Below are 13,090 nucleotides of genomic sequence, written 5' to 3' on the forward strand. Positions count from 1 at the left end.
TTGATAATTGATTAACATTAGGCTATATTCAAGGTTGCAATTTGATGGGGACCAGAGTGGCTTCAGCCCTATAGAAGTCCTTTCTATAGAAGCCCTATAGAAAATTATGCAGACTTCTAATCTGACCTCTGCAGAGTCATCAGGTTCAAAAGCTTCCATGCAAGAAGACTTGAATTTGATTATACTATGGGTCCATGAGTGGAAACTTGAATTTAACATTCAGAAGTGCAAGTCAATGCACTTTGGGAGAAAGAACATAAGGTGGCAGTAGCCTACCATATGATAGGAGAGGATGGTTCAAGGCAATTGATTGACTCTTTGGCAGAGGGGAGAGATTTGGGAATTGTTGTTGATGAGGATCTAAAATTTAACAAGCATGCTCAAACAGCAGTTGCCAAAGCATCCCAGACCCTAGGCATAATCAAGCATACTGTATGTAGCAGATCATTCAAAGTTATGACCAAACTGTACAAGGGTCTTGCTCGGCCATTGCTACAATAGGGGATGTTTGTTGCAACACCCCTGAACAAGGGTGATCAGCAAAAATAGAATATTTCCAAAGATGGGCAACAAAAGTTGTTGATGGATGCAAGAATCTTGACTATCCATCATGACTGAATAAACTGAAGCTTCCAACGCTTGCATACAGGCATCAAAGAGGGGTAGTCATAATGACTTGTAAGGTTTTGAATACTGACTCCTCTTGTCAAAATCAATTTCAGTTTGACAAATCCTCCAGGACAGGGGGCATAGTAAGAAGTTGTCCTGGACGAAGGCAGATACCAGAGTCCACAATCCCTACTTCTCCAATAGAGTGATTACCCATTGGAAGAATCTTCCTGATACTGATGTAACTACTCCCTCTGCTGATGCCTTTAAGATTGCTGTTGACAAAAGTTTGTCCATTAAGCCATGGAAGACAGAGTGAGATGCAACTGAGTCAATGGCTCCCCACCATCACTAACCAGCAACTCTACAGGTTTTTTTCCTTATTTTGCTGGACAATGCAATTTGAGGTAATTTATTTGAATAGCCTGGTACTCACCCTACATGTCCACTGAAAGTTGTATAGCATAGCTATTATGAGACCTTGCTGCAGAATTTTGTCTAATAGATAAATAGCAAGCCCAGATCCTTCATTCTAAACAAGAAACAAATTACAAATATTTCTTTAGTAACCAGCAGAAAAAAATATGCCAATTAAAATCAAACAGAATTAAAAAAAAATCAAAGGAAAGTAAAGAGCCACATTAAACCAAATACAATTTGACTTAAACTGCATCTCTCCAGCATACCTCTCTTATAGCATGTCACTGACCTCTGACAGAATGAAGAAAATTCCTCATTTTCAGCATGGAGCACAACAGATTTAGTATGTACCTTAATTTTGCTTTGAAGTGCAAATAAAGGTAATTAAGATTCTAATGAAGTGAAAATTTTGGTAAATCCTAAAGAGGCTATGCATGATATTTACCTGAAATTGCAGCTTGGAGCAATCTAAGTATTTCTCCTTGTGAAGCTCCAGATCCACCATGTAAAAAGTGGGGTAGCATAGTAGCAATACTACTTTGCAGTTATTGTCTAAAAATACCATTTTTACCTATAGAAATACTTTCTGCTTAAAGAAAAGCTGTCAAAACACAAGTTGTGTGGCTAAAATGTCAGCAGCTTTTAGAATTCTGCTACTGAAAGCTTTGGAACTTTTTCCATTCTTGCTCTAGAGTTAAAGATTGAAGCTGTTTTCTATGTTATTTTGTGACCAGGTGCAGTTGTAGGGTCATTAGCTTCCCAATTGAGTTTACACTCTCTAGAGCAGTGATTCTCAAACTTATTTAGACACTGTACCCCTTTTTTACTCACAAAACATTTTAAGTACCCCTTCTAAGTTATCAGTAGCTAAAACATAAATAAAATTGCCAGTCCTAGAGTTAAAAGTTTGTGTTGTTTTTTTTTTGGCTGGCTGCATACCCCCTACAAATTTTTGTGTACCCCCAAAGGGTACATGTACCACAGTTTGAGAACCACTGCTCTAGAGGACCACTCAGCATCCAACCTTTGTTGGAAAATGTCAACAGATTGAGCAGAAACTGTTTCTTCAGAGAATTTATTCCAACTGTTGATGATTCTTGAGGAAAATAAATGGGTGAAGACTTTGGATAGACTTTAGTTGATGACCTCAAGTTCTTGAATTAGGACCAACAGTAGGAAATAATGCTGGGAGAGTATTAGCCCTCATCAAGTTACAGGATAGTATGGCACCACCTCTATTTCTCCTTTGTATAAGCATTGAGACTTTCAACTTTACTTGTCTTGAAGGGTAGGGAAGTTCCTGCATGCCAGGAGGCCAGAGACATTCCAACTATGAGATATGATTGTCAGAAATGGAATGCTCTAACAAGATTACCAAAAAGCCTAATTGTTAAGCAGTGGTGGATCCAGGGGAGCAAGGGGGGCACACCCCCCTAGCATAGTCTAAAGTAGTGTAATTTATTTAATTAGCTCAAGTTTGCATTACTTAAACTTGCTTCTAATGCAAGTTTATTGGATCAACCTATTTTACACCCCTGCAAAAAAAAAAAATTCTGGATCAACCTATTTTGCCCCCCCCCCTAAAAAATCCTGGATCCACCCCTGCTGTTAAGCAGTAGGTTTTTGCATGAATTTTGGGTTAATGTTTACTATAGGTTAGAAATTGCATTGGTGTAAGTTCTAGATTAGGAGTTTTTGCTATCATGGAAAGTCTTTCAGATAGGTGAATGAAAACTTAACAATTCTCCAAAAAGAAACTGACCTTTGATGAACACACATGAACTTTATGATATTAAAATGAAACTTTGACAAATATATCTATCATATCTTGGGAGTAGCCAAATGAGTCTCATGTTTGTTAAAGCCTGATTTCTAGATCTTTAAAAAACTTGGAAGAATGTCGTTATATATTTGAAAAAAATCCCTATATGCCTTAAAAACCAAATCACATCAGTGGAATCAGAAAATAGAAAACTCAACCCCAAAAAAGGAAAAACAATGCTTTCTAAAGCTAATACAGGTAGGCTAATATAGGCTACCTGTCTTCTATGACATTTTCTAGATTTTAGAAAGAGTTGGTAAATTTGCAGTCAGCCACATAATTTAGCTAAGATGAAAGTGAAAATGTCATTTGATGCCTTTTTTTATGCTCTTTAATAATTCAAGAATAGTTTCTGGGACTAGTTGCATGTTGAGCCCTTAAAGGGGCCTCAGGGGTATTCTATATGAATAATGAAAGAGCATAAAAAAGCATCAAATGATGTTTTCACTTTCATCCTAGCTAAATTATATGGCTATCTGCAAATTTACCCACCCTACCTCCCTAATGTACAAATTGCAAAATTCAGCACTATTTTTATTGATGGCATTTGAAAAAATTGAAATGGTAGGAAAGCATTTTACATTTGAGTTGCCTAATAAATAAGGTTTGAGTTGTTACAAATAGGTATTTTTGGAATATGTTACTGTTGAACAACTTATCTATAAACTAGTGATATATTTTTCACCAGTTTTCAATAACTTAACTAGTGTTAATAACTTCTTTGTGTGGTTACAAAATGAAATACCTTTGGGGCCCCTTTAGGCAAGGCTGTACCCAGGATTTTTTTTGGTAAAATTCTACTTTAGCTACTTTTGGTTATCTTGGAAAGGGGTTTGGTTAGGAAAATGAAACTTCAAAGGATGGGTCTACAGGCTAAGGTATGTCCCAGGAAGGTATTTTGAAGTACCTACCTCCTCTCCTTCTCTCTCTAGAGGGTTCTGACCTTTGATGACCTTTAAAATCTGTGTTACAAAAGTGAAACCCTGTAATATAGATCTTCTGCTTAAATGAAGTACAAAAAAATTGTTTTCAGCTTCACAACTTTGCTCAATCTTGATTTATAAGGTTTTAAAGATATGCAAATACTTTTCCTAAAATTAAAAAAAAAACATTGATAAGGCTTAAAATTCTACTCAAATAACAGAAATTGCATTTTCAGAATTAAAGTCAGAGAAAAAGAAACTGATAACTGAAAATTCCTTCCTGGAACCTTCCCAGAACATACTTTAACCTGTAGACCCATCCCTGAAAGCTTCATTTTCCTAACCTAACCCCTTTCCAAGATAGGCTAGCAAAAAGTAGCTAAAGTAGGCCCAGAATTTTACCTTTTTTTTTGGGAGGGGGGAGTTACACAAAAAAAAACTAAAAAAACATCGAAATTTAGGTCAATATCTACCAAATCATATTATTGAGTTAGGAATAAATTGAATACACTAGTTGATGCCTTTTTATTTTGATTGCGAATATATTAAGAATTAATATCAGAAACTAAAATCAGCCCCCCCCCCTCTATAGGTTATCAATCCCCTAACCTAACCCTGAAGGTCCCTATATAGGGGGGGGGGGGCTTTAATTCATTTCTAATGTAAATTCTTATCATAGTTTTAATAAGCATAAAAAAAGGCATTGAATGGTGTATTCACTTTAGTCCTAACTAAATAATATGATTTGGTAGATATTGACCAAAATTTATTTATATCCATTTTTGTTGTCTTTACAAGCCAGACAAACATTTTTTTAGGCTCCTCCCTTCCTGGGTACAGCCTTGCCTTTAAGGGCTGAAGATGCAATTAGCCCAAAAGCAATTCTTGAATTAAGAAAGACCATAAAAAAGGCATCATATGACCATGGGTGCCCATAAGCTGAATTCCAGGGAGGGGGGCAAACCTCGTCTAATTGGCACTTTTAATGCTATATAATAGAAATCTCAGAAAAAAAATATAAAAATAAGGCAGCGTCATTCAGCCAGTGGGGGCGGGAGCCACCCCCCTGCCCCCCATTTGGGCGCCCATGCATGACATTTTCAATTTCATCCTAGCTAAATTATATGGCCCACTGCAAATTTACCAGAGAGTCAAGATAGGAGCTTGAGCAATGAATACCATGTTGAATTGAGTTGAATTGAGGAATCTAATAGTAGGCTATACTTGTTTTTGTAGACCTGCCTCATTTCTGAATATCTCAAAAATTATCAAGTAATGGAGAAGTGTTATTTGGGGCTACGCCTACATCTGGTAATTTTAGAAGAGGGCCATATTGTCAAAGTGACAAATACTATATGGTAGCCCACCATTTTTATTCTAATATTGCATATTTTATGTTGGGTATAGGTTATGAATGTTATTTGCGAGTACTCAGGGGTATAAAAACAGACTAGTACGCAGGTGAGTAAATGAAAGTCAAATTTCAGTCACTGGAGAAAGTCAATCTTTGGATTGTTTGGTACCTTTCTTCAGTCAACCAGCGTTGCCCTTACTTTCCAGCGATGGAAATAGATTTGTGAGTTTTTAGCCGTAAAGATAAAGAAAATAAAAGTAGTTTTCAATAAAACTTTTAATAGACTCTAAAAAAAACTTCCAATAGCAGTTATTAAAACTTTCAATAGAGTTTTTCAATAAAATTCATTGTAAAACTGAGTTGCATTTGCTTTTAAAATTTCTATCAATATCATATTTTGATTATATTGAATATTATTCCTAAAACTTTTGTTGTTTTTTTCTGAGAAAATAGAAGTCTTATTACTGAAACACAGAGGGCCTAATTTTATAAACATATTGTAGAAGCAAAAAAATCAGGATTGAATTTAAAAAATAATGCAAGGTTCAAAAGCAATCCAGGATAGACTAGTTTACAAATTCCCACTGCGACCTTTATTTTTGAAAGAATCATGAATCACTTTAAAAGTAAAATAAGATATATTTGAAAAAATGAACAAATATTAGATTTCTTATAAAACCAAATGCTATTAAAATAGTTTTCTTTCCCAAGGAAAGGAAAGCGGTAACATAATTGAATTTCAAAACATCCTGGTACTCAAATATTATGTAACAATTTTAGACGAAAACCAATCATGGTTAATCTTATGGAAAGATTATTCTCACAGTCATTCTATTTTCTATTTTAAACTAGCGCGAGTCTAGAATGATCTTAAAACCCTAACCTCCATTTTATATCTTTCCGATTCTATAAAAGCTCAACAAAGATGACGACCACATAATTATCAAGATTCATTTCAATCCTTTAATACCTTTTCAATCTGATACATTTCATCGTTTTTTTTCTTTTTGTAATTCATACTCATAAAAACCAACAAGAATATCTTCATTTTTCATATCCCGCAAAGAATACGTTACAGGTTTAGTGTCTAAGACCTTTGACACTTTAAAAGTTCAGTTGACCACAAGTAAAATATTCTAAAATATTACTAGTTCGATTGATTCGAACTGTAAAACCAACATTGAAGTTATTTTTTTTTACTTGGACTTTCATTAGAATATTGTTTAAGAAAAATCTCAAGTGTATTTTTACCGTGATGAACTTCCAGAGGACTAAGATTAGACAAGGATCGATGAGGGCCGTGATTATAAATTAATTAAAAAAAAATTTCCATAAAATAAGTTTTTCAAAGAAAAGTAAAGAACTCCATTAAACCAAAAATGAGCAAAACTAAATCAAATAATCTACCAAGCGTGAAACTACCACAAATCGGCATCGATAAATAAATGAAACACAAAACGAACAGAAATTACAATAAATAACCGAGTCAAACTTAAAACGAAAAGAAATTAATATAAGTTGGGCTCAAAATCCCTATGGCTTCAAAAAGCCAGAACATAATTTGTGCTTTACTGAAAAACATATATATGTTTTTACTTTTATAACTTTAATAAATCGAATAATAGTAAAATTTTGATTACTAAATATCTGTATATGTATATTAAACTGACAATGCACATTCATAACTAACTGAACCTACCCTCAATCTGTTGAACAAATATCTATGTTCAAAAAGATAAAAAAAAATACTGGTTTCCTTTAATGCAAGCAAACCCACTACATATTTTGAAAACAACATGACATAAGTACTTGGGCATTAAACAATATAAAATAGGCACTTATTAACACTTGAACATTAAAAATTCACTTAGAAAAGGGCTCCCTCCCTGGAGGACGCTCGGACGAGGTGGCCGAAAGGTGCGGTTGCCATTGCAGCGGCCGAAGGCTGAGCCTCGTCAGCGTGGGGCAAGAAGAAAAAATAATAGTATAATATCAAACACATGTTATTTAAAGATATAGAAAACAAAAACACTCGTATTTTATAAACAAGAACAACAACAAAGATTACGCCTTGTGCAAAACACTATGTAAAAGAATAATGATAAAAAAAATGGTGAGTTGGAGACTAACTGTTGGAAAAACGGACCCTCCTCCCACTAAGTATTGAATTTTGTCCAGACGGAAACGCTGTCTATACTCTACACATACATCTCGATCTGAACTAAGGTAATGGCCGTGTGGGAGTACTTTTTTTAGGATTTGTCTGAAATGGCTGACATGCCATTTTTCTTGACTTTAACTGTGATGATTTTAAACTTTATGAGCGAATCGCCATGACCTTCGCTCTTGGAACTAAATAATGTTCTACACAGTTTCTATAAAACTCGTGTCGAGATTTTCCTTTACACATTGTGTAGGCACCCCTTATAAACTTTTTGATTTCCTCATTGTGCGTTTTCACGCAGTACACCTTTGGACCTGCACGCACACCGTGGGAAATGAAGTTGATCCCCGTCTCGGATTTTAAAATTAATAACTTATTTGGGGCCTGGTGTTTTACGAGCTACGGGTGAATGGCCTCGCCCCAATTAGCGTATTCCATTCGAGAGCTAGTGTGCTCATTATTTTTCAAATCATTCAACAGAGTGTCTGTCTTTACTTTTAACAGGAGTGAATCAGTGTCTCCATAATACACTTGATCTTGTCCCTCCCTTGAACATTGAAGCTTACACACTTTGTAATACATTTCTAACATGAGTTTTTTTGAAATTTATAAATTTATACTACCAGCGGCAATATTTTTCGTCAACACTATGCTTCTCGTTTTTCTATGTAAAACGACAATTTTGGAGTCTATGATAGTAAACTATGTGAAATTCGGATTGGCAATCATTCGAGCACATTCCTTTGGGTCGGTCACAACGTCACAACGACTCCTATGGCGTACACTTTCTCAGATCTTACCGAAGGCTGAATTTAAAATGAGCTTAAATATTTCTTTTTCAATTTATTTTTTGCCTCAGAGCGTTTACTGACAAAGGTATCAATAAACATTTCCATGCATAGCGTCTGATCGAACTGGAGGGCTCTATGAATCTTTGTGACCTTGAAACTTTTGGCCAAAATCCATTACAAAATTACGTGGTGCACAACAATATTATTTTTAAGATTAAGGCCGGCAATAAGTTTCGTTTCGAAGGTGTTCAATGCACATACCCAATACTCTACCAAAGAAATGTTATAGGCACTCAAGTGAATCCCTAGGCCCCGGCCTATTTATGCACGAGAAAACAAAATCCTTTACCGAATCATGAAGTTCCACTGGTATTTCACCACTGATTTCAAAAAACCATCCTTGCGGTCCATTCTCATCAGCTGTGGTAATGTCAGGGAACAAGGATCGCAAAAATATTTCAGCTATTTTTAATTCCCACACGGTAAAGAGTAGTGAGACATTGCCAACGGATAAAGGGAGTTCATATCCAGAAAAGCCACATAGGACTTTTCACCGGTGCAATAACCAGTCAGGTCAGTTTCTAGGATACAATCTCTATGAAAAACATACCCTCACCTCATTTATCTCTCTAAAACTAAGTGGTGATCCACGTCGGTAATCAGAATTTTTTTCTTTCCATCACCAGACGAAAAGTTGAAAAATAATACCCCAAATTCAACCCAAATTCCTCATAGATTTTATCTGTGTTTTTACAGACAATATCCAACAACATCAAAACATCACTTGATAGTTTCATTTCACAATAATCTTCACCATTTATACACCCTCCCTTGGACCTAACTTTTTTAGCAAATTCATAGTTTGCAGTGGTGCATTGACGCTCGTGAAGTGAATCATAAAACGCTTTGACGGGTGACACGTTTTTCTAGCGTAGCTTCTAAATGGAGCCGTAGTACTCGTGTGGGTATATACCCTTACACGTCAGTATATAATTAATTTAATCATCTAGAAAGTGCGGTTTGAGGGGGAGGGGAACTTCTAAAATCGTTGCTTTTCCGTACACTGACTAATTGACAGTGATTTTGGAAAAAACTATTGGAATCTAAAAACGCATTTTGTTCAATTATGTGTTACAATTTTCAATTGTTTTCAATTTGATTTTAAGAGCAGCAACTTCTCATATGATTTTCATATGATTTCATAAGAAAAAGATCCATCTACCTTGATGGGCGTAGTTCTGAAAAAGAACTACACTGGTAAAGGAATTTTAAATCATAATTAGAATTGTGTATGTAAACCGGTAGAAAGTATGGTTGCTTAACATTTAAATTACATGATTTTTGTGTACATACACGAAAGTTTCTCCCCCGAATAAAATTGGATTACTTAAATGATCATGATCACCGAATGGCGTTTCCAACTACTCTCTACACATTTCCCCTTGTAAGCCCATCGCATTTCTTTATTTTTAATAGCCAACTCATCTTCTTGTGATAGAGTCATTGCATAATTTGTATTGCGCAGCCATAAAATTGACTTATTGGCTGTATTAATAAGCTGCGTCTACAAAATCTTCCCTACCCAATGTCTCAAATACCTCTACCACTAGCATGTTATTACTAGCATCTCTTTGCGCATGGGCGTAAGAGACTGCAGTGGCTTCATGTTCTATAACACGATTCAAGTTTGATGGATCGTACACATCTATGAGTTAGGCTTCGATATCTAAACCCACATTGTAGCTCTGGAGAGCAAACTGTGGAGATTCTCGAATCGCAAGATGGTACTATCATCCGAAACCGTATCCACAGATTAGTATTTATGCCGCTTATAGGGCTTCAAGTGATGTTTTAATTTGAAATCAGTAAATAATCTAGACAAAAATATTGGACATTAATAGTATTCACTCCAATGTGACCCTTTCCCTTCAGTTGAAACGCTAATGACTTTCTTAATAGGGAAGAAATCTTCAATTAGATCGGGGTCTGTGGCAGGCTCAGAAGGAAGCCATGCCCAGTGTTCCACCGATTCACTTGATGGAGCCTTCACTGAATATATTACTCCATCTTTATCTTTACGTTCCCCCTCTTCAAACTCTGTGTCATGCTGTAACACTGTAAAACTAATCTTTAAATGCTCATTGACCTTCTCAAAAACGTCTGTCTCCTTAAGTGTTATAGGATATTGTCCCTTTAAAGAGTTAGAATCTACTTAGGAAAATCTGCCCTCTCCTCATCCCCATTAGCTGCAAATTTTTCCAAATATATCTTACAAACACCTTTCATCTTCAAGGGCGTATGCCCTGCCAACAGGACGTCATAACTGAAGCACTCTAGACCCTTCTCGAAAAAAAAACGTCGTGCACCTTTACAATCCCTCAAATCTGCATTATATCTTACACCTGTTTTCCCCTCCAGCCTCTTAAATAATTCATTTTGAATTTAATAACATTTGCATCTAAAATTTCTATTAAGTAAACTATCTATCTGAAAAAAAAACACACACTCACTATTATGCAACTCCGGATGAGGTTTCTGCATCTGCCTTTTCATTGTATCTATCTAATTTCATTAAGTACTAAAACCCTCCCTTTTTATTGTAACTATTTACATAGAGTATTAGAAATACGCTCTTTTTATTGTAACTATATACTTTATTGAAAATACTGCCAGCCGAATCTGAAAAACACCCTCAAAAGTATTCAAGTAGGGATAAAGTGTCTGAATCTCCACTTGTATGTAATGCGGATGCACCTCACCGGAATGTTCGTTTAAGAAATTTTTCTGGGTGATGGATACTCTTATGCTGTCACGTCCACCCCTCCCAAATTTCTTTTTCAAGACGGACCCGAATCTTGCCCACATAGGAGTGAGCTATATCAGTCAGATCAAAATGAATGTTACCACCAGTAAGTGTGTTAAAAAGGTCTCCAAACTCAGCCCTAAAACCATAAATATTACGCAAGTTGGAATTAGCTAAGTTGAGTCAGGCAATACAGGGGTGAATCACTTCACCTTTGTCCTGCTACCCCCTCATTACGGTCACAGTCATGGGTGGGTACTAAATCTTCTAGTACCCTCTAGACCTCGCATGCTGGCACTTGCTCAAGCAGACGATCTATAAATTATGGATCGAGACCGAGATTCCTCACAAGTACATCTACATCAAAATTGGGGGAAGCTATATTAATAGTGTTCACCCCGCACTTAAACCCCCATCCAGTTCAATTTTCATGGGGCCTGTCGTGACAAAGACGCTATCACAGAATTGTGTCAATGGTAACAATGCTTGGGTGTCCGTACCGTCAATATAGGCCCAAAGAGCAGGCAATATTCAAGTAACTGAACCAAAAAAATAATAGCAGCTGATTTCCCCTTTGAAACACTTTAGATTGCATCCTGAAAAAGGATTTATATTAGGCGGAAATAGAATATATTATTAGTCTCTAAATTCCTTTAGGGGTCAAAGTAGCCGCTTGGAGGTAAAATTTAATTGTTTAACCTAAAAGTTTAACAACCAGAAATTATTCCATACAGAGAGGAGCAGAGTTGCCGTTTGAGCATGGAAACCCCATATTGCTTGCTAATTGTTTAACAACTAGGAAATATTCCAAACATGGGGACAGATTGGTCATTATGGCATGGAAACTCTATACTACTAGGTAAATTTTAACGACCAGAAATTATTCCAGAAATAAAGGTTAGTTGCCCCCATGACCCTTTCGCTTCAATTATTACACGGTGACTAGTGCTTTCCACTGGTGGGATGTTAGTCTCTCCGTTCCCAAAGAAATCAGCTAGCAGATTATCAATCAATAGATCAAAATCATCAATGGGGACCTGAAAAAAGAATAGCATTTTATTTTCCCCTTGAAAGACTTATGATAATACCATGAACAATATATATTATTACCCTGAAAAAAATATATTATTAATCTGAAGACCAGTGGCCCCTCACACCCCCTCAAAAGTATCGGGTGGGGTCCCTTTTAAACATTAAAAAATATTTTTTTGGTTACTAAAATATTATTCAGTAAGTCACATGTTTTTTTAGGAAGATGAGCCTCTTTCTCAGGATTTTTCTGTAATTAAAATATTTTGAAAGAAGAAGAGCCGGCCAATTTCACCATGTATGGGGGACGCATTCTCTCCGCTTTGCATAATCCTTGTTTTTTCAGGAAGAGGAGCCTCTGGGTCAGTATTTTTCTTTAATTGAAATGAAATTTAATTTTGTATATTCATTTGCAAGACAATAAATGAGATCCTGTAGTTGTCGCCAATGGGGCTGGGGAGTTATGGAAAGCACAAAAATTTGATTTAAAATTTATTTCAAAATATTTTGCGAGCTGAAAAAACGAGTGTGCTGCTTAGAGCAGCAAAACAGCGCGGAGGGTGATTTAACATAGTTCTTGCAATGTCAAATTTAAACTTTGTATAAATATTTTCGGAAGTACTGAATGCAGGCACAGCAGTAGTATTCCCTCAATCTATTCTGCAAGACACATAGCAAGGATTTCTGTAGCACACATAGCATGGATTTCTGCAACACATATAGGAAGGATTTAAATAGGCCCAGCAAGAAGACCCTTCAGGTCACCATAGAAAAGAAACAGCCAGATTAGGGTACAAGTTGCATACCCTTGAGTCATGACACATAAGGGCTCAAAAAAGTTCATACCCTAAACTAGAGCAATGATCTACTTACATAATACTACAGTTATCGGGTCCAATATAAGACTGGATTTTCAATGTAATTTGTATTAGTAGGAGAGTAGAATTCAGAGAGAGAACAGTTTGAATATACTCTTTTATCATCATGTTTTTATTTGACAAATCATATTAGTAATAATGAGTGGTTTCTTAAGACTATTAGAAGTTGATAGTGAAGCTGATAACAACAGCAGCAACGATACAAAGACAAGAGTACCACATGTAGCAGTAGAAACTTCAAGAGGATCTCGATTACGCCTTGAATGGGATGATATGTATGCAAGATATGTGATATCA

General features: G+C 35.9%; 1 protein-coding gene across 6 annotated transcripts in view; it reads right to left on the bottom strand.

Annotated features, from left to right (window-relative positions):
* The window catches only part of CenB1A (Centaurin beta 1A), a 163,418-nt gene extending 158,134 nt beyond the window's left edge, over positions 1–5,284 (bottom strand). For 2 of the 6 annotated variants that reach the window (XM_089085696.1, XM_089085693.1), the window contains exon 1: positions 5,266–5,284. The gene's annotated coding sequence lies outside the window, so the exon portion shown is untranslated. Of the gene's footprint in view, positions 1–5,205 lie in introns of all 6 variants that reach the window. The other 4 variants (XM_089085692.1, XM_089085697.1, XM_089085695.1 and 1 more) reach the window with 3 other exon arrangements.
* Positions 5,285–13,090: the final 7,806 nt, after the last annotated feature.

This window comes from Artemia sp. Qi Xiang Cuo, chromosome 3 (assembly GCF_049724085.1).
Source record: "Artemia sp. Qi Xiang Cuo chromosome 3, ASM4972408v1, whole genome shotgun sequence".
NCBI lineage: Eukaryota > Metazoa > Arthropoda > Branchiopoda > Anostraca > Artemiidae > Artemia > Artemia sp. Qi Xiang Cuo.